The sequence below is a fragment of the Lactuca virosa genome, chromosome 1 (assembly GCF_052849685.1).
Source record: "Lactuca virosa cultivar CGN04683 chromosome 1, Lactuca_virosa_CGN04683_v6, whole genome shotgun sequence".
Classification (NCBI taxonomy): Eukaryota; Viridiplantae; Streptophyta; class Magnoliopsida; order Asterales; family Asteraceae; genus Lactuca; species Lactuca virosa.
Window position 1 is genome coordinate 81729179 of NC_136426.1, and position 27600 is coordinate 81756778.

General features: G+C 29.3%; 1 protein-coding gene across 2 annotated transcripts in view; it reads left to right on the plus strand.

The window, feature by feature from the left end:
• Positions 1-27600, plus strand: part of LOC145148867 (putative receptor-like protein kinase At5g39000) — a 65220-nt gene that overhangs the window by 20507 nt on the left and 17113 nt on the right. The window contains exons 3-4 of one of the 2 annotated variants that reach the window (XM_079075177.1): positions 2707-2753; positions 2872-2925. The exons of the other annotated variant lie outside the window; for it this stretch is intronic. The gene's annotated coding sequence lies outside the window, so the exon portion shown is untranslated. Of the gene's footprint in view, positions 1-2706; positions 2754-2871; positions 2926-27600 lie in introns of those variants that run through there. 2 annotated transcript variants of the gene reach the window in all.

The window sequence follows — 27600 nt, forward strand, 5'->3', positions numbered from 1 at the left end:
ATTGTGATATTACTAAACCATTGTTTACTATTATTTTTTCAAAAGTATGCAAGTGACCAAAATGTTCTTGAATATCCTTTGAAAAGACTAAGATATCATCTATATATACAATAATGAAATTGCTATAAGGATTAAATATATCATTCATTATATTTTGGAATTCTGAAGGGGCATTTTTTAGGCCAAATGGCATAACATTCCATTCATATTGTCCAAAAGGAACATTGAAGGCAGTTTTATATCTGTCTTTCTTATCAATCTGTATTTGCCAATATCCTGATTTTAAATCAAATTTTGAAAATATTAAAGAATCATGTAATCGGTCTAATAAATCCTTTTTATTAGGAATAGGATACCTGATCCATTTTAAGACTTTATTAAGGGGTTTATAATTTATAACTAGTCTTGGTATTCCCCTTTCTTGTTCAGAATGTTTATTTACATAAAAGGCAGTGCATGACCATGGACATTTGGAAGGTTGTATTAGTTTTTTATTTAATAAGGAAGTTATTTCTTTTTTACATATATTTAAGTATTCGAAATTCATTTGACAAGGTCTTGCCTTGGTAGGAATCTGTTTTTCATTAAAGTCTTCCTCATAAGGAAGTGTAACTATATGTTTTTTCCTTTCCCAAAAAACATTAGGATGATCATTACATATTTTCAAAGAGAATTGATTTGTTAAAAATCTAATTTTTTCCCGTAACTTAGGTTGTTCTAGTTGTTCATCTATTTGAACATTTCTGATTTCTTCTTTCAGAAAATTTATTTGGTTTCTTTTTAAATTCAACTCATTGACCCAGATATAATAAGGGTCCGAGACAAAATTTAGTATAACGGGTTGATTCTTATAAGATCCTATGATTTTATCTTTGTCAATAGTTAGGGGTAATATCATCTCTAAAAAGGGATTTCCTAAGATCATAGTATTATTACTCATATTTTTAATTACCGTGAAATTAATAGGTATACAAACATTTTCTGTACAAATTTTTGCATCTGTTAATTTATATCTAATATCTAATTTAGAACCTGATACTTCTCTTAACGTATGTGTTGATTTTTGAAAATATTTAGTAGGTATTAAACCTTCTCTTATACAATTTAAATCTGCACCATTATCTATTAGGGCAACAAAACTTCTTTGGTAATTATAAGTAATAAATAAATTAATTGTGACATGCCATTTTCTAGATATTACCAATTCCATGGACTGAAGGAAATTGTCATTACTGGTACCAATATCTTGGTTATTTTGTAATTTTTCTAATTTGTTAATTCTTTGATTGCTTATTAGCTGGTCATTTTTTATCTTAGATATATCCTGTTTTAGGTTTTGAATTTCAAGCTGTAAATCTTGTACTGTAGGCGTATTAGCGGAATTTTTATTTCTTCTTTCTTTTAACATATCATGAACGTTTTTCATGGAATATATCCCTTCTTCTTGTGTACTCTGTTCCTTAGTATTTAGATTTTCTATTATTTTTTGCCTGATTTCTGGATCATTTATTTCTTTTAATAAGTTTGCAATATCATTACTAATTACATTTATAGTTAATTCATCTTTGAATTGAGACTGTATTAGGTATAATTGGTGGTCTATGTTACATGAACATTGTTCTGAATTATCACAATTACATTCAATTTCTTCAGATTTTGACGAATAATCAGAATCATATTCTATTATGTTTATATCAGAATCTTCGTCTGAGAGCTCCTCTTCATCTGACGAATTATCTATCAAATTTATTAATTGTATTTTTATATCCTCACTTATATTCATATTATTAATTTGTTTTTTTATTTTTTATTCCTGCATTTATTAGCATAATGTCCCATTTTCCCGCATGAAAAACAAGTAGGGGGTTTTTTATAATCTTTTCTATTAAATCTTTTTTTAATATGTTTATCTTTTTTATTAGGATCACTATGTTTTCTCTTATAATATTTTTTCTTCTGTTGAAACTCTTTTTTCTGTTTCCGCCTATTGTTATTAGTTTGTATTCCGAATTGATCACAAAATTCTCCCAATTGTCTTTTTTCATTAAGATGTTGGGTTTTAATTTGGTAATTTAGTTTTATTTCACTACATAAGGCTAAACCTTCCTGTATACAAGTTCCTATCAATTTTCCATACGTATAATCTTCATAAGGAATTGTATTATCTATTCTTAGTTGGTTTTTAACTCTTTCAGCAAAAAGATTTGGTAAACCATCTATGAATTTGGATTTCCAGTAAACACTATTACAATCATTAAGTTCCATTACTCTACTTAAGAAAGTGTCCTTATACCATCGAAAAGATGTAAGAGTTTTACAAAATAGTCCATTTAATAGAGTACGGATATTTTCAGAATTATCTGACCATCTTCCTGTAAAATGTTCTATTATGGTACAAGTTAGAGTATAAACTACATTAGGAGTGGTTATTCCATTTTCTGTTTTAACTGTATTAAGAATAGCTTGTTGTGTTTTTTCATCCACATAATTGTCCCACCAGCCTTTTAATTGGCCAGTAAATCCGGCAATTAACATATTAGCCACTTGTTTATCACTATTTCCTGTATTTTTAGCAATTGTACTATACATTAACATTCTATGAATCATGTTATATATTTGTCTTTCAGTATAACCATCTAAATTCCATTCGTAAACATTTTTACCAGTATAACTATTATTAATTTCATATTCTTGTTCCTCATGTAGGACATCTTGGGGGCTCGGTCTTGGATAATAATATAATCTTTGAACAGGTTTTCTAGCAAATTTGCTATCATAATTGTTAATTTTGTTTATTTGAGTATTATCTGAATCATTATCTGAGTCTTTATTTATAGTATTAATTTGTAATTTTTTCATTTGTTCTTGCAGAATATCTAGCATATAATCATAATTTTTAAGTTTATAACCAGTAATATTTGGTGGGGGTTGAATAGTAGCATTTATTTGTTGTTTTTTTATCTTTTTTCTGTATTATTATATCTTTATTGTTAATGGGTGAATTTATATTTTCTAATTTTTTATGTAAGTCCATTAACTGTTCTCCTAATATTATGGAATATAAATTATGGAAATTTAATTGTTGAATCATACTATTAATATGATTGACATCTATTGTAAGAGTCTTTTCTTCAAAAAGTTTTTGGTAAGCCGAAAATTTTATAGTAACATTGTTATTTGTAATGGTAAAAGGGACTTGGGGTGGAAATATACTTGTTATTATTTTGTCTCCCGATAGAGTATAATCTCTTTCTATGTTGTGAATATTATGTAAAAAAGTATAAGCAAACCAAGGAATAAAATGTATAATTTGATTTATAGAGGATAAATATTCATAAAATCTATTTTGTATTTCTTGTAACTCTTCTTTAGAATAATTTTTAAATAACCATTCTTTAAAAAATATCCATTTATTTGAATAAAATTCTTCTGAAATAATTTTTCTTGCCTGAGAACCAGGACTAAAATCTATTTTTTCTTTTAAATCCATTAAACTGTAAAATTCATTTCAGAAGGAGTAGATGCCTCCGCTTCATACACAATATCATTATGTATATTTAAATTGTTTATCTTTCTATTATCAACAGAAGCACGAGTAGAGGGAATTTCTACGTTATAATCTAGTGGTGATATGTATAAATGTGAAGATCTTGCAGATCTTGTTCGTTTTATTAGGTCGTTATTATACTCTATTTCTTTGTTAAACTCAATAGTAACAACGCCATCAGAAGTTTGTATAATACTTTCTATATTATTATTTATTAAAGGTGTAGGTGGTATATTATTTTCTAAAATTCAGTGTTGGGGAAATTTTATTTCCTCCCATTTTATAGCTTTTCTAGTTGTAATTTTTGACACATCAAAATTACTTTCTATTAAAATTGTCTCATTTATAGGTTTATTAACTATCTTACATTTAGGATTCATAGTTTTTAATGGTTTATGTGATGTTAACAGTTTATCGCTCAAATGATAATACTATGTTTATGGTCCTGCTTGATTTTGGTATCAGAGCCATGGAATACTATGTGATGTTACCTCATTTATTTTACTCTTCATGAGTATATTCAGTAGATTCAAAAATAGTAATAAGCAGGTGATTAAAAATCAGTTAATAGAAGAATATGAAGTCCCAAAGAATTTAGACCTTCTTAATAAATGGACAATTCCTAGTATCAACCCTAAATTTATATATGAATTAGGAACTTTTGAAGAATTAGGTTTTATCCAAACTGTTAAAACTACAGAAGAAAATTTAACTATGAATGAAGATGACATGACAGTTCAGTTAATAACTCCACAAGACATAAATAGATATAAACATATTTATAATTATTTGCATATTGGTTTGGTGCAAATTGCTTTTAAACCATTAACACTATAGGGATTACCTGAAAGTTTTTTAGCAGTTCTTAGGGATGCTAGAAATAAAAATTGGAAACAATCTTTAATGGGTATAATAGAATCTAGCTTGTCTCATGGACCGGTATATTTTAATGTCTACCCAAATTTACAGCTTTCTTTATCTGATAAAAATATTTTTCAAGCCTTAACATTAAACGTCAAAACTCATGGTTATAATTATTTACCAGGATCAGAAGTAATATGTATATGTTATCGTATATATTATAAACCATTAAAAACTATGAATCCTAAATGTAAGATAGTTAATAAACCTATAAATGAGACAATTTTAATAGAAAGTAATTTTGATGTGTCAAAAATTACAACTAGAAAAGCTATAAAATGGGAGGAAATAAAATTTCCCCAACACTGGATTTTAGAAAATAATATACCACCTACACCTTTAATAAATAATAATATAGAAAGTATTATACAAACTTCTGATGGCGTTGTTACTATTGAGTTTAACAAAGAAATAGAGTATAATAACGACCTAATAAAACGAACAAGATCTGCAAGATCTTCACATTTATACATATCACCACTAGATTATAACGTAGAAATTCCCTCTACTCGTGCTTCTGTTGATAATAGAAAGATAAACAATTTAAATATACATGATGATATTGTGTATGAAGCGGAGGCATCTACTCCTTCTGAAATGAATTTTACAGTTTAATGGATTTAAAAGAAAAAATAGATTTTAGTCCTGGTTCTCAGGCAAGAAAAATTATTTCAGAAGAATTTTATTCAAATAAATGGATATTTTTTAAAGAATGGTTATTTAAAAATTATTCTAAAGAAGAGTTACAAGAAATACAAAATAGATTTTATGAATATTTATCCTCTATAAATCAAATTATACATTTTATTCCTTGGTTTGCTTATACTTTTTTACATAATATTCACAACATAGAAAGAGATTATACTCTATCGGGAGACAAAATAATAACAAGTATATTTCCACCCCAAGTCCCTTTTACCATTACAAATAACAATGTTACTATAAAATTTTCGGCTTACCAAAAACTTTTTGAAGAAAAGACTCTTACAATAGATGTCAATCATATTAATAGTATGATTCAACAATTAAATTTCCATAATTTATATTCCATAATATTAGGAGAACAGTTAATGGACTTACATAAAAAATTAGAAAATATAAATTCACCCATTAACAATAAAGATATAATAATACAGAAAAAAGATAAAAAAACAACAAATAAATGCTACTATTCAACCCCCACCAAATATTACTGGTTATAAACTTAAAAATTATGATTATATGCTAGATATTCTGCAAGAACAAATGAAAAAATTACAAATTAATACTATAAATAAAGACTCAGATAATGATTCAGATAATACTCAAATAAACAAAATTAACAATTATGATAGCAAATTTGCTAGAAAACCTGTTCAAAGATTATATTATTATCCAAGACCGAGCCCCCAAGATGTCCTACATGAGGAACAAGAATATGAAATTAATAATAGTTATAGTGGTAAAAATGTTTACGAATGGAATTTAGATGGTTATACTGAAAGACAAATATATAACATGATTCATAGAATGTTAATGTATAGTACAATTGCTAAAAATACAGGAAATAGTGATAAACAAGTGGCTAATATGTTAATTGCCGGATTTACTGGCCAATTAAAAGGCTGGTGGGACAATTATGTGGATGAAAAAACACAACAAGCTATTCTTAATACAGTTAAAACAGAAAATGGAATAACCACTCCTAATGTAGTTTATACTCTAACTTGTACCATAATAGAACATTTTACAGGAAGATGGTCAGATAATTCTGAAAATATCCGTACTCTATTAAATGGACTATTTTGTAAAACTCTTACATCTTTTCGATGGTATAAGGACACTTTCTTAAGTAGAGTAATGGAACTTAATGATTGTAATAGTGTTTACTGGAAATCCAAATTCATAGATGGTTTACCAAATCTTTTTGCTGAAAGAGTTAAAAACCAACTAAGAATAGATAATACAATTCCTTATGAAGATTATACGTATGGGAAATTGATAGGAACTTGTATACAGGAAGGTTTAGCCTTATGTAGTGAAATAAAACTAAATTACCAAATTAAAACCCAACATCTTAATGAAAAAAGACAATTGGGAGAATTTTGTGATCAATTCGGAATACAAACTAATAACAATAGGAGGAAACAGAAAAAAGAGTTTCAACAGAAGAAAAAATATTATAAGAGAAAACATAGTGATCCTAATAAAAAAGATAAACATATTAAAAAAAGATTTAATAGAAAAGATTATAAAAAACCCCCTACTTGTTTTTCATGCGGGAAAATGGGACATTATGCTAATAAATACAGGAATAAAAAAATAAAAAAACAAATTAATAATATGAATATAAGTGAGGATATAAAAATACAATTAATAAATTTGATAGATAATTCGTCAGATGAAGAGGAGCTCTCAGACGAAGATTCTGATATAAACATAATAGAATATGATTCTGATTATTCGTCAAAATCTGAAGAAATTGAATGTAATTGTGATAATTCAGAACAATGTTCATGTAACATAGACCACCAATTATACCTAATACAGTCTCAATTCAAAGATGAATTAACTATAAATGTAATTAGTAATGATATTGCAAACTTATTAAAAGAAATAAATGATCCAGAAATCAGGCAAAAAATAATAGAAAATCTAAATACTAAGGAACAGAGTACACAAGAAGAAGAGATATATTCCATGAAAAACGTTCATGATATGTTAAAAGAAAGAAGAAATAAAAATTCCGCTAATACGCCTACAGTACAAGATTTACAGCTTGAAATTCAAAACCTAAAACAGGATATATCTAAGATAAAAAATGACCAGCTAATAAGCAATCAAAGAATTAACAAATTAGAAAAATTACAAAATAACCAAGATATTGGTACCAATAATGACAATTTCCTTCAGTCCATGGAATTGGTAATATCTAGAAAATGGCATGTCACAATTAATTTATTTATTACTTATAATTACCAAAGAAGTTTTGTTGCCCTAATAGATAGTGGTGCAGATTTAAATTGTATAAGAGAAGGTTTAATACCTACTAAATATTTTCAAAAATCAACACATACGTTAAGAGAAGTATCAGGTTCTAAATTAGATATTAGATATAAATTAACAGATGCAAAAATTTGTACAGAAAATGTTTGTATACCTATTAATTTCACGGTAATTAAAAATATGAGTAATAATACTATGATCTTAGGAAATCCCTTTTTAGAGATGATATTACCCCTAACTATTGACAAAGATAAAATCATAGGATCTTATAAGAATCAACCCGTTATACTAAATTTTGTCTCGGACCCTTATTCTATCTGGGTCAATGAGTTGAATTTAAAAAGAAACCAAATAAATTTTCTGAAAGAAGAAATCAGAAATGTTCAAATAGATGAACAACTAGAACAACCTAAGTTACGGGAAAAAATTAGATTTTTAACAAATCAATTCTCTTTGAAAATATGTAATGATCATCCTAATGCTTTTTGGGAAAGGAAAAAACATATAGTTACACTTCCTTATGAGGAAGACTTTAATGAAAAACAGATTCCTACCAAGGCAAGACCTTGTCAAATGAATTTCGAATACTTAAATATATGTAAAAAAGAAATAACTTCCTTATTAAATAAAAAACTAATACAACCTTCCAAATGTCCATGGTCATGCACTGCCTTTTATGTAAATAAACATTCTGAACAAGAAAGGGGAATACCAAGACTAGTTATAAATTATAAACCCCTTAATAAAGTCTTAAAATGGATCAGGTATCCTATTCCTAATAAAAAGGATTTATTAGACCGATTACATGATTCTTTAATATTTTCAAAATTTGATTTAAAATCAGGATATTGGCAAATACAGATTGATAAGAAAGACAGATATAAAACTGCCTTCAATGTTCCTTTTGGACAATATGAATGGAATGTTATGCCATTTGGCCTAAAAAATGCCCCTTCAGAATTCCAAAATATAATGAATGATATATTTAATCCTTATAGCAATTTCATTATTGTATATATAGATGATATCTTAGTCTTTTCAAAGGATATTCAAGAACATTTTGGTCACTTGCATACTTTTGAAAAAATAATAGTAAACAATGGTTTAGTAATATCACAATCTAAAATGTCCTTATTCCAAACAAAGGTAAGATTTTTAGGACATAATATTGAAAAAGGACAAATTATTCCTATACAAAGAAGTATAGACTTTGCTGCGAAATTTCCAGATGAAATAAAGGATAAAACTCAGCTACAAAGATTCTTAGGTAGCCTAAATTATATATCGCCTTTTTATAAAGATTTATCAGCAGATAGTGCAATTTTATACGACAGATTGAAAAAGAATCCTTGTGCTTGGACTAATGATCATACTCAGGCAGTTAAAAGAATAAAAGACAAAGTTAAAAGTCTACCATGTTTATCTTTAGCTAATCCTAATTGGGAAAAAATAGTAGAAACCGATGCCTCTGAAATAGGGTTTGGAGGAATTTTAAAACAAATCCACCCTAACAGTAAGCAAGAATTCTTAGTCAGATTTCATTCTGGGAAATGGACTCCTAGTCAAAAAAATTATTCTACTACTGCTAAAGAAATTTTGGCATTGGTAAAATGTATTCTCAAATTTCAAGATGATTTATATAATCAACATTTTATTATCAAAACAGATTGTCAGGCAGCTAAATTCATGTTTAATAAAGACTTTAAACATGATGTTTCTAAACAAATGTTTACTAGGTGGCAAGCTACATTAGCATGTTTTGATTTTGAAATACAATATAAAAAAGGAAGTGATAATAGTCTTCCCGATTTTTTAACTAGAGAATTCCTAAATGAGTTATCACCAGCTAAGACAGTTATCACATGAAATTACTAATATAAAAAATTTAATTAATAAGGCAGATGTTGAACTGGCCAACTTAGCAAATGAACCATATTCTAGTAAGACAGGAATTAATTTAAGACTGATAGGATTAAGGATCCAACTCAAGAATCTTGAAAACAAACTCTTATTACTCTTAAATTAACATTTCCATTTGCAGGATGAATCCCAATCGCGGAAGAGGCCATCCTTCATATAGAGGTGGTTATCATAGAGGTCGGGGAAATCCTACGGCTTCAAGCAGTTCTTATAAAACTGGAAATTCATCACAAACAAATGATCAATCTCTTCCAGTTCCTGGAAGCCCATTATATGAGGAGTTTAAAGCATTTTTGGAATCAAAAAGGGAAAATACTCCCACTCTCGCTCAAATGATCACAGATGGTGAAACCATCAACGATAATTTTGAATATAAGGAATCACCTCATAGAGATAATATTATTATTTTGGAACATAAAGATATAATGCTTTATTTTGAGAATAATGACGATCCATGGTTTTTAATGACCAGATACTTGGATACAGCGACATACGCTGGATATTCTTACAAACAAAGATTATATTATGAAAATATTTTGAAAATAACCGGATCAGTTGAATTTTCTCATTTTACATCCGGAGGTAATACCAGTGTTTACAATTTTAGTAAAGCTATTATCAAAAAGATCATATCACCTGAGGAATGGGGTTTAAGTACCCTAAAGGAAAAAGAATTTTTAATCCCTCCTTCAAAAATACCAATGAAATTTACATATTGGGATTATATTGAAAGCTTTCATAAAGCCTTTTTATATGAAAATCCTCAGAGAAAGCATACTTGGTTTTTTAAAGTATGTGAAAAGGTTTATAACCAAAACAGAGATATACCAAATTGGTTTACTAATTGGTGGATCTCATACGGCCCGAGTATAGATATCCTCCCTGAGGAACCATTCAGAAAATTATATGGGGAATGGTTACCTGTCTCTCCAAGATACCGAGACCAAGTTATACCCTTGAAATCAGAAGGATTGGAAGTAATATCTTCTATGCATTTTTTCATGGAATTTTCTATTCCTTGGATCTGGAAATGGTCCCCATATGTGGATTATACCCCCTCTAAATTTCCTTCCCTACAAAGGTCATACTTTACCAAATTTTGGCCTAAAATGCTTCAAAAGAATCCAGAAACAAAAACCCTTAATGCTCAGGAAACAATTGATCATATCAATCAACAAATTAAGAAATACCAAGACCAAAAACTCTTTTCGGAAATAGCCTCCTCAACAGCAGTGACCCCCTCAACTCCTCAAAAAGTTAATTTAACCAAAGAGGAAATGATCAAGTCATTCAGATTATATTGTTCTGAATTAAAAGAAAATCTTAAAAGATTTTCAAAACATGATACAGATGAAGGTTCAAATGAAGATATTCAAGATAATATGTCAGTTGATAACCAAAGCCAAGACCAATCACCATGCTTAGCAGGGGAATCCCAGCCAGATGATGAAGAAGTTCCAGATGGTGAACTCCCAATTGATTGTATAATTGACATGATTGAGGAGTCAATCACGCAAAGAAAGAATCTTTCAAAAAACAAAAAGACATCACCACAATAGACTATAGGTGACAGGTGGATGGACCAAAATAAAAGAAGAATATATTCTTCAAGAATTATTGAAGACAGAGGAAATTACTCGTCAGACATTATTAAAGCCAGAAGAATCAAACAAAAAGTCATTTCTACTTTTCTTAAAAGTTGTCTGCCAATGCTAAATGTAATAATTTAGGTTTTGTTTGTTTTTGAGTCCTCCTGATCTATTTAAGGAGCCTCTACCTTATGTTTTAGGCAGGCTGAAAGCCAATTTCCTCTTTCTTTCTTGTAATCCCTCCTCTGTAAAAAACATCTCTGCAATAAAAGTCTGAATTATATTTGGAGAAGCAAAGTTTTATTACGATACAGCAATTTTGGATTCGCCTTTCTGGTCAGTTTACTTTCTTAAACTTAATTCTATTTTCAAGCCTAATGCAAGGCTAACTTGATAATATCACATAGTATTATCATGGAAGCAGTATCATGATCGGCAAATCATAAAAAAAAAAAAAAAAAAAAAAAAAAAAAAAAAAGAGTCTGGAGTGGAAAAAGGCAAAGTCGTGTTTTAGCCCGCTTTTGTGGCCACTGTGCCGTTTTAGGGCGTTTTACTCATTGACTCGCCTATCTCACCCAACTCTTTTTGTTTTTATTTTTCAAAGTTCTAAAAATTTTGTTATCTGTTTATGGTCCTGCTTGATTTTGTTATCTGTTTATGGTCCTGCTTGATTTTGGTATCAGAGCCATGGAATACTATGTGATGTTACCTCATTTATTTTACTCTTCATGAGTATATTCAGTAGATTCAAAAATAGTAATAAGCAGGTGATTAAAAATCAGTTAATAGAAGAATATGAAGTCCCAAAGAATTTAGACCTTCTTAATAAATGGACAATTCCTAGTATCAACCCTAAATTTATATATGAATTAGGAACTTTTGAAGAATTAGGTTTTATCCAAACTGTTAAAACTACAGAAGAAAATTTAACTATGAATGAAGATGACATGACAGTTCAGTTAATAACTCCACAAGACATAAATAGATATAAACATATTTATAATTATTTGCATATTGGTTTGGTGCAAATTGCTTTTAAACCATTAACACTACAGGGATTACCTGAAAGTTTTTTAGCAGTTCTTAGGGATGCTAGAAATAAAAATTGGAAACAATCTTTAATGGGTATAATAGAATCTAGCTTGTCTCATGGACCGGTATATTTTAATGTCTACCCAAATTTACAGCTTTCTTTATCTGATAAAAATATTTTTCAAGCCTTAACATTAAACGTCAAAACTCATGGTTATAATTATTTACCAGGATCAGAAGTAATATGTATATGTTATCGTATATATTATAAACCATTAAAAACTATGAATCCTAAATGTAAGATAGTTAATAAACCTATAAATGAGACAATTTTAATAGAAAGTAATTTTGATGTGTCAAAAATTACAACTAGAAAAGCTATAAAATGGGAGGAAATAAAATTTCCCCAACACTGGATTTTAGAAAATAATATACCACCTACACCTTTAATAAATAATAATATAGAAAGTATTATACAAACTTCTGATGGCGTTGTTACTATTGAGTTTAACAAAGAAATAGAGTATAATAACGACCTAATAAAACGAACAAGATCTGCAAGATCTTCACATTTATACATATCACCACTAGATTATAACGTAGAAATTCCCTCTACTCGTGCTTCTGTTGATAATAGAAAGATAAACAATTTAAATATACATGATGATATTGTGTATGAAGCGGAGGCATCTACTCCTTCTGAAATGAATTTTACAGTTTAATGGATTTAAAAGAAAAAATAGATTTTAGTCCTGGTTCTCAGGCAAGAAAAATTATTTCAGAAGAATTTTATTCAAATAAATGGATATTTTTTAAAGAATGGTTATTTAAAAATTATTCTAAAGAAGAGTTACAAGAAATACAAAATAGATTTTATGAATATTTATCCTCTATAAATCAAATTATACATTTTATTCCTTGGTTTGCTTATACTTTTTTACATAATATTCACAACATAGAAAGAGATTATACTCTATCGGGAGACAAAATAATAACAAGTATATTTCCACCCCAAGTCCCTTTTACCATTACAAATAACAATGTTACTATAAAATTTTCGGCTTACCAAAAACTTTTTGAAGAAAAGACTCTTACAATAGATGTCAATCATATTAATAGTATGATTCAACAATTAAATTTCCATAATTTATATTCCATAATATTAGGAGAACAGTTAATGGACTTACATAAAAAATTAGAAAATATAAATTCACCCATTAACAATAAAGATATAATAATACAGAAAAAAGATAAAAAACAACAAATAAATGCTACTATTCAACCCCCACCAAATATTGCTGGTTATAAACTTAAAAATTATGATTATATGCTAGATATTCTGCAAGAACAAATGAAAAAATTACAAATTAATATTATAAATAAAGACTCAGATAATGATTCAGATAATACTCAAATAAACAAAATTAACAATTATGATAGCAAATTTGCTAGAAAACCTGTTCAAAGATTATATTATTATCCAAGACCGAGCCCCCAAGATGTCCTACATGAGGAACAAGAATATGAAATTAATAATAGTTATAGTGGTAAAAATGTTTACGAATGGAATTTAGATGGTTATACTGAAAGACAAATATATAACATGATTCATAGAATGTTAATGTATAGTACAATTGCTAAAAATACAGGAAATAGTGATAAACAAGTGGCTAATATGTTAATTGCCGGATTTACTGGCCAATTAAAAGGCTGGTGGGACAATTATGTGGATGAAAAAACACAACAAGCTATTCTTAATACAGTTAAAACAGAAAATGGAATAACCACTCCTAATGTAGTTTATACTCTAACTTGTACCATAATAGAACATTTTACAGGAAGATGGTCAGATAATTCTGAAAATATCCGTACTCTATTAAATGGACTATTTTGTAAAACTCTTACATCTTTTCGATGGTATAAGGACACTTTCTTAAGTAGAGTAATGGAACTTAATGATTGTAATAGTGTTTACTGGAAATCCAAATTCATAGATGGTTTATCAAATCTTTTTGCTGAAAGAGTTAAAAACCAACTAAGAATAGATAATACAATTCCTTATGAAGATTATAAGTATGGGAAATTGATAGGAACTTGTATACAGGAAGGTTTAGCCTTATGTAGTGAAATAAAACTAAATTACCAAATTAAAAAACCCCCTACTTGTTTTTCATGCGGGAAAATGGGACATTATGCTAATAAATGCAGGAATAAAAAAAATAAAAAAACAAATTAATAATATGAATATAAGTGAGGATATAAAAATACAATTAATAAATTTGATAGATAATTCGTCAGATAAAGAGGAGCTCTCAGACGAAGATTCTGATATAAACATAATAGAATATGATTCTGATTATTCGTCAAAATCTGAAGAAATTGAATGTAATTGTGATAATTCAGAACAATGTTCATGTAACATAGACCACCAATTATACCTAATACAGTCTCAATTCAAAGATGAATTAACTATAAATGTAATTAGTAATGATATTGCAAACTTATTAAAAGAAATAAATGATCCAGAAATCAGGCAAAAAATAATATAAAATCTAAATACTAAGGAACAGAGTACACAAGAAGAAGGGATATATTCCATGAAAAACGTTCATGATATGTTAAAAGAAAGAAGAAATAAAAATTCCGCTAATACGCCTACAGTACAAGATTTACAGCTTGAAATTCAAAACCTAAAACAGGATATATCTAAGATAAAAAATGACCAGCTAATAAGCAATCAAAGAATTAACAAATTAGAAAAATTACAAAATAACCAAGATATTGGTACCAGTAATGACAATTTCCTTCAGTCCATGGAATTGGTAATATCTAGAAAATGGCATGTCACAATTAATTTATTTATTACTTATAATTACCAAAGAAGTTTTGTTGCCCTAATAGATAGTGGTGCAGATTTAAATTGTATAAGAGAAGGTTTAATACCTACTAAATATTTTCAAAAATCAACACATACGTTAAGAGAAGTATCAGGTTCTAAATTAGATATTAGATATAAATTAACAGATGCAAAAATTTGTACAGAAAATGTTTGTATACCTATTAATTTCACGGTAATTAAAAATATGAGTAATAATACTATGATCTTAGGAAATCCCTTTTTAGAGATGATATTACCCCTAACTATTGACAAAGATAAAATCATAGGATCTTATAAGAATCAACCCGTTATACTAAATTTTGTCTCGGACCCTTATTCTATCTGGGTCAATGAGTTGAATTTAAAACGAAACCAAATAAATTTTCTGAAAAAAGAAATCAGAAATGTTCAAATAGATGAACAACTAGAACAACCTAAGTTACGGGAAAAAATTAGATTTTTAACAAATCAATTCTCTTTGAAAATATGTAATGATCATCCTAATGCTTTTTGGGAAAGGAAAAAACATATAGTTACACTTCCTTATGAGGAAGACTTTAATGAAAAACAGATTCCTACCAAGGCAAGACCTTGTCAAATGAATTTCGAATACTTAAATATATGTAAAAAAGAAATAACTTCCTTATTAAATAAAAAACTAATACAACCTTCCAAATGTCCATGGTCATGCACTGCCTTTTATGTAAATAAACATTCTGAACAAGAAAGGGGAATACCAAGACTAGTTATAAATTATAAACCCCTTAATAAAGTCTTAAAATGGATCAGGTATCCTATTCCTAATAAAAAGGATTTATTAGACCGATTACATGATTCTTTAATATTTTCAAAATTTGATTTAAAATCAGGATATTGGCAAATACAGATTGATAAGAAAGACAGATATAAAACTGCCTTCAATGTTCCTTTTGGACAATATGAATGGAATGTTATGCCATTTGGCCTAAAAAATGCCCCTTCAGAATTCCAAAATATAATGAATGATATATTTAATCCTTATAGCAATTTCATTATTGTATATATAGATGATATCTTAGTCTTTTCAAAGGATATTCAAGAACATTTTGGTCACTTGCATACTTTTGAAAAAATAATAGTAAACAATGGTTTAGTAATATCACAATCTAAAATGTCCTTATTCCAAACAAAGGTAAGATTTTTAGGACATAATATTGAAAAAGGACAAATTATTCCTATACAAAGAAGTATAGACTTTGCTGCGAAATTTCCAGATGAAATAAAGGATAAAACTCAGCTACAAAGATTCTTAGGTAGCCTAAATTATATATCGCCTTTTTATAAAGATTTATCAGCAGATAGTGCAATTTTATACGACAGATTGAAAAAGAATCCTTGTGCTTGGACTAATGATCATACTCAGGCAGTTAAAAGAATAAAAGACAAAGTTAAAAGTCTACCATGTTTATCTTTAGCTAATCCTAATTGGGAAAAAATAGTAGAAACCGATGCCTCTGAAATAGGGTTTGGAGGAATTTTAAAACAAATCCACCCTAACAGTAAGCAAGAATTCTTAGTCAGATTTCATTCTGGGAAATGGACTCCTAGTCAAAAAAATTATTCTACTACTGCTAAAGAAATTTTGGCATTGGTAAAATGTATTCTCAAATTTCAAGATGATTTATATAATCAACATTTTATTATCAAAACAGATTGTCAGGCAGCTAAATTCATGTTTAATAAAGACTTTAAACATGATGTTTCTAAACAAATGTTTACTAGGTGGCAAGCTACATTAGCATGTTTTGATTTTGAAATACAATATAAAAAAGGAAGTGATAATAGTCTTCCCGATTTTTTAACTAGAGAATTCCTAAATGAGTTATCACCAGCTAAGACAGTTATCACATGAAATTACTAATATAAAAAATTTAATTAATAAGGCAGATGTTGAACTGGCCAACTTAGCAAATGAACCATATTCTAGTAAGACAGGAATTAATTTAAGACTGATAGGATTAAGGATCCAACTCAAGAATCTTGAAAACAAACTCTTATTACTCTTAAATTAACATTTCCATTTGCAGGATGAATCCCAATCGCGGAAGAGGCCATCCTTCATATAGAGGTGGTTATCATAGAGGTCGGGGAAATCCTACGGCTTCAAGCAGTTCTTATAAAACTGGAAATTCATCACAAACAAATGATCAATCTCTTCCAGTTCCTGGAAGCCCATTATATGAGGAGTTTAAAGCATTTTTGGAATCAAAAAGGGAAAATACTCCCACTCTCGCTCAAATGATCACAGATGGTGAAACCATCAACGATAATTTTGAATATAAGGAATCACCTCATAGAGATAATATTATTATTTTGGAACATAAAGATATAATGCTTTATTTTGAGAATAATGACGATCCATGGTTTTTAATGACCAGATACTTGGATACAGCGACATACGCTGGATATTCTTACAAACAAAGATTATATTATGAAAATATTTTGAAAATAACCGGATCAGTTGAATTTTCTCATTTTACATCCGGAGGTAATACCAGTGTTTACAATTTTAGTAAAGCTATTATCAAAAAGATCATATCACCTGAGGAATGGGGTTTAAGTACCCTAAAGGAAAAAGAATTTTTAATCCCTCCTTCAAAAATACCAATGAAATTTACATATTGGGATTATATTGAAAGCTTTCATAAAGCCTTTTTATATGAAAATCCTCAGAGAAAGCATACTTGGTTTTTTAAAGTATGTGAAAAGGTTTATAACCAAAACAGAGATATACCAAATTGGTTTACTAATTGGTGGATCTCATACGGCCCGAGTATAGATATCCTCCCTGAGGAACCATTCAGAAAATTATATGGGGAATGGTTACCTGTCTCTCCAAGATACCGAGACCAAGTTATACCCTTGAAATCAGAAGGATTGGAAGTAATATCTTCTATGCATTTTTTCATGGAATTTTCTATTCCTTGGATCTGGAAATGGTCCCCATATGTGGATTATACCCCCTCTAAATTTCCTTCCCTACAAAGGTCATACTTTACCAAATTTTGGCCTAAAATGCTTCAAAAGAATCCAGAAACAAAAACCCTTAATGCTCAGGAAACAATTGATCATATCAATCAACAAATTAAGAAATACCAAGACCAAAAACTCTTTTCGGAAATAGCCTCCTCAACAGCAGTGACCCCCTCAACTCCTCAAAAAGTTAATTTAACCAAAGAGGAAATGATCAAGTCATTCAGATTATATTGTTCTGAATTAAAAGAAAATCTTAAAAGATTTTCAAAACATGATACAGATGAAGGTTCAAATGAAGATATTCAAGATAATATGTCAGTTGATAACCAAAGCCAAGACCAATCACCATGCTTAGCAGGGGAATCCCAGCCAGATGATGAAGAAGTTCCAGATGGTGAACTCCCAATTGATTGTATAATTGACATGATTGAGGAGTCAGTCACGCAAAGAAAGAATCTTTCAAAAAACAAAAAGACATCACCACAATAGACTATAGGTGACAGGTGGATGGACCAAAATAAAAGAAGAATATATTCTTCAAGAATTATTGAAGACAGAGGAAATTACTCGTCAGACATTATTAAAGCCAGAAGAATCAAACAAAAAGTCATTTCTACTTTTCTTAAAAGTTGTCTGCCAATGCTAAATGTAATAATTTAGGTTTTGTTTGTTTTTGAGTCCTCCTGATCTATTTAAGGAGCCTCTACCTTATGTTTTAGGCAGGCTGAAAGCCAATTTCCTCTTTCTTTCTTGTAATCCTTCCTCTGTAAAAAACATCTCTGCAATAAAAGTCTGAATTATATTTGGAGAAGCAAAGTTTTATTACGATACAACAATTTTGGATTCGCCTTTCTGGTCAGTTTACTTTCTTAAACTTAATTCTATTTTCAAGCATAATGCAAGGCTAACTTGATAATATCACATAGTATTATCATGGAAGCAGTATCATAATCGGCAAATCATAAATAAATAAAAAAAAAAAAAAAAAAAGAGTCTGGAATGGAAAAAGGCAAAGTCGTGTTTTAGCCCGCTTTTGTGGCCACTGTGCCGTTTTAGGGCGTTTTACTCATTGACTCGCCTATCTCACCCAACTATTTTTGTTTTTATTTTTCAAAGTTCAAAAAATTTTGTTATCTATTTATGGTCCTGCTTGATTTTGGTATCAAGATTCTTAGGTAGCCTAAATTATATATCGCCTTTTTATAAAGATTTATCAGCAGATAGTGCAATTTTATACGACAGATTGAAAAAGAATCCTTGTGCTTGGACTAATGATCATACTCAGGCAGTTAAAAGAATAAAAGACAAAGTTAAAAGTCTACCATGTTTATCTTTAGCTAATCCTAATTGGGAAAAAATAGTAGAAACCGATGCCTCTGAAATAGGGTTTGGAGGAATTTTAAAACAAATCCACCCTAACAGTAAGCAAGAATTCTTAGTCAGATTTCATTCTGGGAAATGGACTCCTAGTCAAAAAAATTATTCTACTACTGCTAAAGAAATTTTGGCATTGGTAAAATGTATTCTCAAATTTCAAGATGATTTATATAATCAACATTTTATTATCAAAACAGATTGTCAGGCAGCTAAATTCATGTTTAATAAAGACTTTAAACATGATGTTTCTAAACAAATGTTTACTAGGTGGCAAGCTACATTAGCATGTTTTGATTTTGAAATACAATATAAAAAAGGAAGTGATAATAGTCTTCCCGATTTTTTAACTAGAGAATTCCTAAATGAGTTATCACCAGCTAAGACAGTTATCACATGAAATTACTAATATAAAAAATTTAATTAATAAGGCAGATGTTGAACTGGCCAACTTAGCAAATGAACCATATTCTAGTAAGACAGGAATTAATTTAAGACTGATAGGATTAAGGATCCAACTCAAGAATCTTGAAAACAAACTCTTATTACTCTTAAATTAACATTTCCATTTGCAGGATGAATCCCAATCGCGGAAGAGGCCATCCTTCATATAGAGGTGGTTATCATAGAGGTCGGGGAAATCCTACGGCTTCAAGCAGTTCTTATAAAACTGGAAATTCATCACAAACAAATGATCAATCTCTTCCAGTTCCTGGAAGCCCATTATATGAGGAGTTTAAAGCATTTTTGGAATCAAAAAGGGAAAATACTCCCACTCTCGCTTAAATGATCACAGATGGTGAAACCATCAACGATAATTTTGAATATAAGGAATCACCTCATAGAGATAATATTATTATTTTGGAACATAAAGATATAATGCTTTATTTTGAGAATAATGACGATCCATGGTTTTTAATGACCAGATACTTGGATACAGCGACATACGCTGGATATTCTTACAAACAAAGATTATATTATGAAAATATTTTGAAAATAACCGGATCAGTTGAATTTTCTCATTTTACATCCGGAGGTAATACCAGTGTTTACAATTTTAGTAAAGCTATTATCAAAAAGATCATATCACCTGAGGAATGGGGTTTAAGTACCCTAAAGGAAAAAGAATTTTTAATCCCTCCTTCAAAAATACCAATGAAATTTACATATTGGGATTATATTGAAAGCTTTCATAAAGCCTTTTTATATGAAAATCCTCAGAGAAAGCATACTTGGTTTTTTAAAGTATGTGAAAAGGTTTATAACCAAAACAGAGATATACCAAATTGGTTTACTAATTGGTGGATCTCATACGGCCCGAGTATAGATATCCTCCCTGAGGAACCATTCAGAAAATTATATGGGGAATGGTTACCTGTCTCTCCAAGATACCGAGACCAAGTTATACCCTTGAAATCAGAAGGATTGGAAGTAATATCTTCTATGCATTTTTTCATGGAATTTTCTATTCCTTGGATCTGGAAATGGTCCCCATATGTGGATTATACCCCCTCTAAATTTCCTTCCCTACAAAGGTCATACTTTACCAAATTTTGGCCTAAAATGCTTCAAAAGAATCCAGAAACAAAAACCCTTAATGCTCAGGAAACAATTGATCATATCAATCAACAAATTAAGAAATACCAAGACCAAAAACTCTTTTCGGAAATAGCCTCCTCAACAGCAGTGACCCCCTCAACTCCTCAAAAAGTTAATTTAACCAAAGAGGAAATGATCAAGTCATTCAGATTATATTGTTCTGAATTAAAAGAAAATCTTAAAAGATTTTCAAAACATGATACAGATGAAGGTTCAAATGAAGATATTCAAGATAATATGTCAGTTGATAACCAAAGCCAAGACCAATCACCATGCTTAGCAGGGGAATCCCAGCCAGATGATGAAGAAGTTCCAGATGGTGAACTCCCAATTGATTGTATAATTGACATGATTGAGGAGTCAATCACGCAAAGAAAGAATCTTTCAAAAAACAAAAAGACATCACCACAATAGACTATAGGTGACAGGTGGATGGACCAAAATAAAAGAAGAATATATTCTTCAAGAATTATTGAAGACAGAGGAAATTACTCGTCAGACATTATTAAAGCCAGAAGAATCAAACAAAAAGTCATTTCTACTTTTCTTAAAAGTTGTCTGCCAATGCTAAATGTAATAATTTAGGTTTTGTTTGTTTTTGAGTCCTCCTGATCTATTTAAGGAGCCTCTACCTTATGTTTTAGGCAGGCTGAAAGCCAATTTCCTCTTTCTTTCTTGTAATCCCTCCTCTGTAAAAAACATCTCTGCAATAAAAGTCTGAATTATATTTGGAGAAGCAAAGTTTTATTACGATACAGCAATTTTGGATTCGCCTTTCTGGTCAGTTTACTTTCTTAAACTTAATTCTATTTTCAAGCAGAGTTACAAGAAATACAAAATATATTTTATGAATATTTATCCTCTATAAATCAAATTATACATTTTATTCATTGGTTTGCTTATACTTTTTTACATAATATTCACAACATAGAAAGAGATTATACTCTATCGGGAGACAAAATAATAACAAGTATATTTCCACCCCAAGTCCCTTTTACCATTACAAATAACAATGTTACTATAAAATTTTCGGCTTACCAAAAAGTTTTTGAAGAAAAGACTCTTACAATAGATGTCAATCATATTAATAGTATGATTCAACAATTAAATTTCCATAATTTATATTCCATAATATTAGGAGAACAGTTAATGGATGTTCAGTTAATAACTCCACAAGACATAAATAGATATAAACATATTTATAATTATTTGCATATTGGTTTGGTGCAAATTGCTTTTAAACCATTAACACTACAGGGATTACCTGAAAGTTTTTTAGCAGTTCTTAGGGATGCTAGAAATAAAAATTGGAAACAATCTTTAATGGGTATAATAGAATCTAGCGAATTATCTGACCATCTTCCTGTAAAATGTTCTATTATGGTACAAGTTAGAGTATAAACTACATTAGGAGTGGTTATTCCATTTTCTGTTTTAACTGTATTAAGAATAGCTTGTTGTGTTTTTTCATCCACATAATTGTCCCACCAGCCTTTTAATTGGCCAGTAAATCCGGCAATTAACATATTAGCCACTTGTTTATCACTATTTCCTGTATTTTTAGCAATTGTACTATACATTAACATTCTATGAATCATGTTATATATTTGTCTTTCAGTATAACCATCTAAATTCCATTCGTAAACATTTTTACCAGTATAACTATTATTAATTTCATATTCTTGTTCCTCATGTAGGACATCTTGGGGGCTCGGTCTTGGATAATAATATAATCTTTGAACAGGTTTTCTAGCAAATTTGCTATCATAATTGTTAATTTTGTTTATTTGAGTATTATCTGAATCATTATCTGAGTCTTTATTTATAGTATTAATTTGTAATTTTTTCATTTGTTCTTGCAGAATATCTAGCATATAATCATAATTTTTAAGTTTATAACCAGTAATATTTGGTGGGGGTTGAATAGTAGCATTTATTTGTTGTTTTTTATCTTTTTTCTGTATTATTATATCTTTATTGTTAATGGGTGAATTTATATTTTCTAATTTTTTATGTAAGTCCATTAACTGTTCTCCTAATATTATGGAATATAAATTATGGAAATTTAATTGTTGAATCATACTATTAATATGATTGACATCTATTGTAAGAGTCTTTTCTTCAAAATGTTTTTGGTAAGCCGAAAATTTTATAGTAACATTGTTATTTGTAATGGTAAAAGGGACTTGGGGTGGAAATATACTTGTTATTATTTTGTCTCCCGATAGAGTATAATCTCTTTCTATGTTGTGAATATTATGTAAAAAAGTATAAGCAAACCAAGGAATAAAATGTATAATTTGATTTATAGAGGATAAATATTCATAAAATCTATTTTGTATTTCTTGTAACTCTTCTTTAGAATAATTTTTAAATAACCATTCTTTAAAAAATATCCATTTATTTGAATAAAATTCTTCTGAAATAATTTTTCTTGCCTGAGAACCAGGACTAAAATCTATTTTTTCTTTTAAATCCATTAAACTGTAAAATTCATTTCAGAAGGAGTAGATGCCTCCGCTTCATACACAATATCATCATGTATATTTAAATTGTTTATCTTTCTATTATCAACAGAAGCACGAGTAGAGGGAATTTCTACGTTATAATCTAGTGGTGATATGTATAAATGTGAAGATCTTGCAGATCTTGTTCGTTTTATTAGGTCGTTATTATACTCTATTTCTTTGTTAAACTCAATAGTAACAACGCCATCAGAAGTTTGTATAATACTTTCTATATTATTATTTATTAAAGGTGTAGGTGGTATATTATTTTCTAAAATCCAGTGTTGGGGAAATTTTATTTCCTCCCATTTTATAGCTTTTCTAGTTGTAATTTTTGACACATCAAAATTACTTTTTATTAAAATTGTCTCATTTATAGGTTTATTAACTATCTTACATTTAGGATTCATAGTTTTTAATGGTTTATAATATATACGATAACATATACATATTACTTCTGATCCTGGTAAATAATTATAACCATGAGTTTTGACGTTTAATGTTAAGGCTTGAAAAATATTTTTATCAGATAAAGAAAGCTGTAAATTTGGGTAGACATTAAAATATACCGGTCCATGAGACAAGCTAGATTCTATTATACCCATTAAAGATTGTTTCCAATTTTTATTTCTAGCATCCCTAAGAACTGCTAAAAAACTTTCAGGTAATCCCTGTAGTGTTAATGGTTTAAAAGCAATTTGCACCAAACCAATATGCAAATAATTATAAATATGTTTATATCTATTTATGTCTTGTGGAGTTATTAACTGAACTGTCATGTCATCTTCATTCATAGTTAAACTTTCTTCTGTAGTTTTAACAGTTTGGATAAAACCTAATTCTTCAAAAGTTCCTAATTCATATATAAATTTAGGGTTGATACTAGGAATTGTCCATTTATTAAGAAGGTCTAAATTCTTTGGGACTTCATATTCTTCTATTAACTGATTTTTAATCACCTGCTTATTACTATTTTTGAATCTACTGAATATACTCATGAAGAGTAAAATAAATGAGGTAACATCACATAGTATTCCATGGCTCTGATACCAAAATCAAGCAGGACCATAAACAGATAACAAAATCAAGCAGGACCATAAACAGATAACAAAATTTTTAGAACTTTGAAAAATAAAAACAAAAAGAGTTGGGTGAGATAGGCGAGTCAATGAGTAAAACGCCCTAAAACGGCACAGTGGCCACAAAAGCGGGCTAAAACACGACTTTGCCTTTTTCCATTCCAGACTCTTTTTTTTTTTTTTTTTTTTTTTTTTTATGATTTGCCGATCATGATACTGCTTCCATGATAATACTATGTGATATTATCAAGTTAGCCTTGCATTAGGCTTGAAAATAGAATTAAGTTTAAGAAAGTAAACTGACCAGAAAGGCGAATCCAAAATTGCTGTATCGTAATAAAACTTTGCTTCTCCAAATATAATTCAGACTTTTATTGCAGAGATGTTTTTTACAGAGGAGGGATTACAAGAAAGAAAGAGGAAATTGGCTTTCAGCCTGCCTAAAACATAAGGTAGAGGCTCCTTAAATAGATCAGGAGGACTCAAAAACAAACAAAACCTAAATTATTACATTTAGCATTGGCAGACAACTTTTAAGAAAAGTAGAAATGACTTTTTGTTTGATTCTTCTGGCTTTAATAATGTCTGACGAGTAATTTCCTCTGTCTTCAATAATTCTTGAAGAATATATTCTTCTTTTATTTTGGTCCATCCACCTGTCACCTATAGTCTATTGTGGTGATGTCTTTTTGTTTTTTGAAAGATTCTTTCTTTGCGTGATTGACTCCTCAATCATGTCAATTATACAATCAATTGGGAGTTCACCATCTGGAACTTCTTCATCATCTGGCTGGGATTCCCCTGCTAAGCATGGTGATTGGCCTTGGCTTTGGTTATCAACTGACATATTATCTTGAATATCTTCATTTGAACCTTCATCTGTATCATGTTTTGAAAATCTTTTAAGATTTTCTTTTAATTCAGAACAATATAATCTGAATGACTTGATCATTTCCTCTTTGGTTAAATTAACTTTTTGAGGAGTTGAGGGGGTCACTGCTGTTGAGGAGGCTATTTCCGAAAAGAGTTTTTGGTCTTGGTATTTCTTAATTTGTTGATTGATATGATCAACTGTTTCCTGAGCATTAAGGGTTTTTGTTTCTGGATTCTTTTGAAGCATTTTAGGCCAAAATTTGGTAAAGTATGACCTTTGTAGGGAAGGAAATTTAGAGGGGGTATAATCCACATATGGGGACCATTTCCAGATCCAAGGAATAGAAAATTCCATGAAAAAATGCATAGAAGATATTACTTCCAATCCTTCTGATTTCAAGGGTATAACTTGGTCTCGGTATCTTGGAGAGACAGGTAACCATTCCCCATATAATTTTCTGAATGGTTCCTCAGGGAGGATATCTATACTCGGGCCGTATGAGATCCACCAATTAGTAAACCAATTTGGTATATCTCTGTTTTGGTTATAAACCTTTTCACATACTTTAAAAAACCAAGTATGCTTTCTCTGAGGATTTTCATATAAAAAGGCTTTATGAAAGCTTTCAATATAATCCCAATATGTAAATTTCATTGGTATTTTTGAAGGAGGGATTAAAAATTCTTTTTCCTTTAGGGTACTTAAACCCCATTCCTCAGGTGATATGATCTTTTTGATAATAGCTTTACTAAAATTGTAAACACTGGTATTACCTCCGGATGTAAAATGAGAAAATTCAACTGATCCGGTTATTTTCAAAATATTTTCATAATATAATCTTTGTTTGTAAGAATATCCAGCGTATGTCGCTGTATCCAAGTATCTGGTCATTAAAAACCATGGATCGTCATTATTCTCAAAATAAAGCATTATATCTTTATGTTCCAAAATAATAATATTATCTCTATGAGGTGATTCCTTATATTCAAAATTATCGTTGATGGTTTCACCATCTGTGATCATTTGAGCGAGAGTGGGAGTATTTTCCCTTTTTGATTCCAAAAATGCTTTAAACTCCTCATATAATGGGCTTCCAGGAACTGGAAGAGATTGATCATTTGTTTGTGATGAATTTCCAGTTTTATAAGAACTGCTTGAAGCCGTAGGATTTCCCCGACCTCTATGATAACCACCTCTATATGAAGGATGGCCTCTTCCGCGATTGGGATTCATCCTGCAAATGGAAATGTTAATTTAAGAGTAATAAGAGTTTGTTTTCAAGATTCTTGAGTTGGATCCTTAATCCTATCAGTCTTAAATTAATTCCTGTCTTACTAGAATATGGTTCATTTGCTAAGTTGGCCAGTTCAACATCTGCCTTATTAATTAAATTTTTTATATTAGTAATTTCATGTGATAACTGTCTTAGCTGGTGATAACTCATTTAGGAATTCTCTAGTTAAAAAATCGGGAAGACTATTATCACTTCCTTTTTTATATTGTATTTCAAAATCAAAACATGCTAATGTAGCTTGCCACCTAGTAAACATTTGTTTAGAAACATCATGTTTAAAGTCTTTATTAAACATGAATTTAGCTGCCTGACAATCTGTTTTGATAATAAAATGTTGATTATATAAATCATCTTGAAATTTGAGAATACATTTTACCAATGCCAAAATTTCTTTAGCAGTAGTAGAATAATTTTTTTGACTAGGAGTCCATTTCCCAGAATGAAATCTGACTAAGAATTCTTGCTTACTTTTAGGGTGGATTTGTTTTAAAATTCCTCCAAACCCTATTTCAGAGGCATCGGTTTCTACTATTTTTTCCCAATTAGGATTAGCTAAAGATAAACATGGTAGACTTTTAACTTTGTCTTTTATTCTTTTAACTGCCTGAGTATGATCATTAGTCCAAGCACAAGGATTCTTTTTCAATCTGTCGTATAAAATTGCACTATCTGCTGATAAATCTTTATAAAAAGGCGATATATAATTTAGGCTACCTAAGAATCTTTGTAGCTGAGTTTTATCCTTTATTTCATCTGGAAATTTCGCAGCAAAGTCTATACTTCTTTGTATAGGAATAATTTGTCCTTTTTCAATATTATGTCCTAAAAATCTTACCTTTGTTTGGAATAAGGACATTTTAGATTGTGATATTACTAAACCATTGTTTACTATTATTTTTTCAAAAGTATGCAAGTGACCAAAATGTTCTTGAATATCCTTTGAAAAGACTAAGATATCATCTATATATACAATAATGAAATTGCTA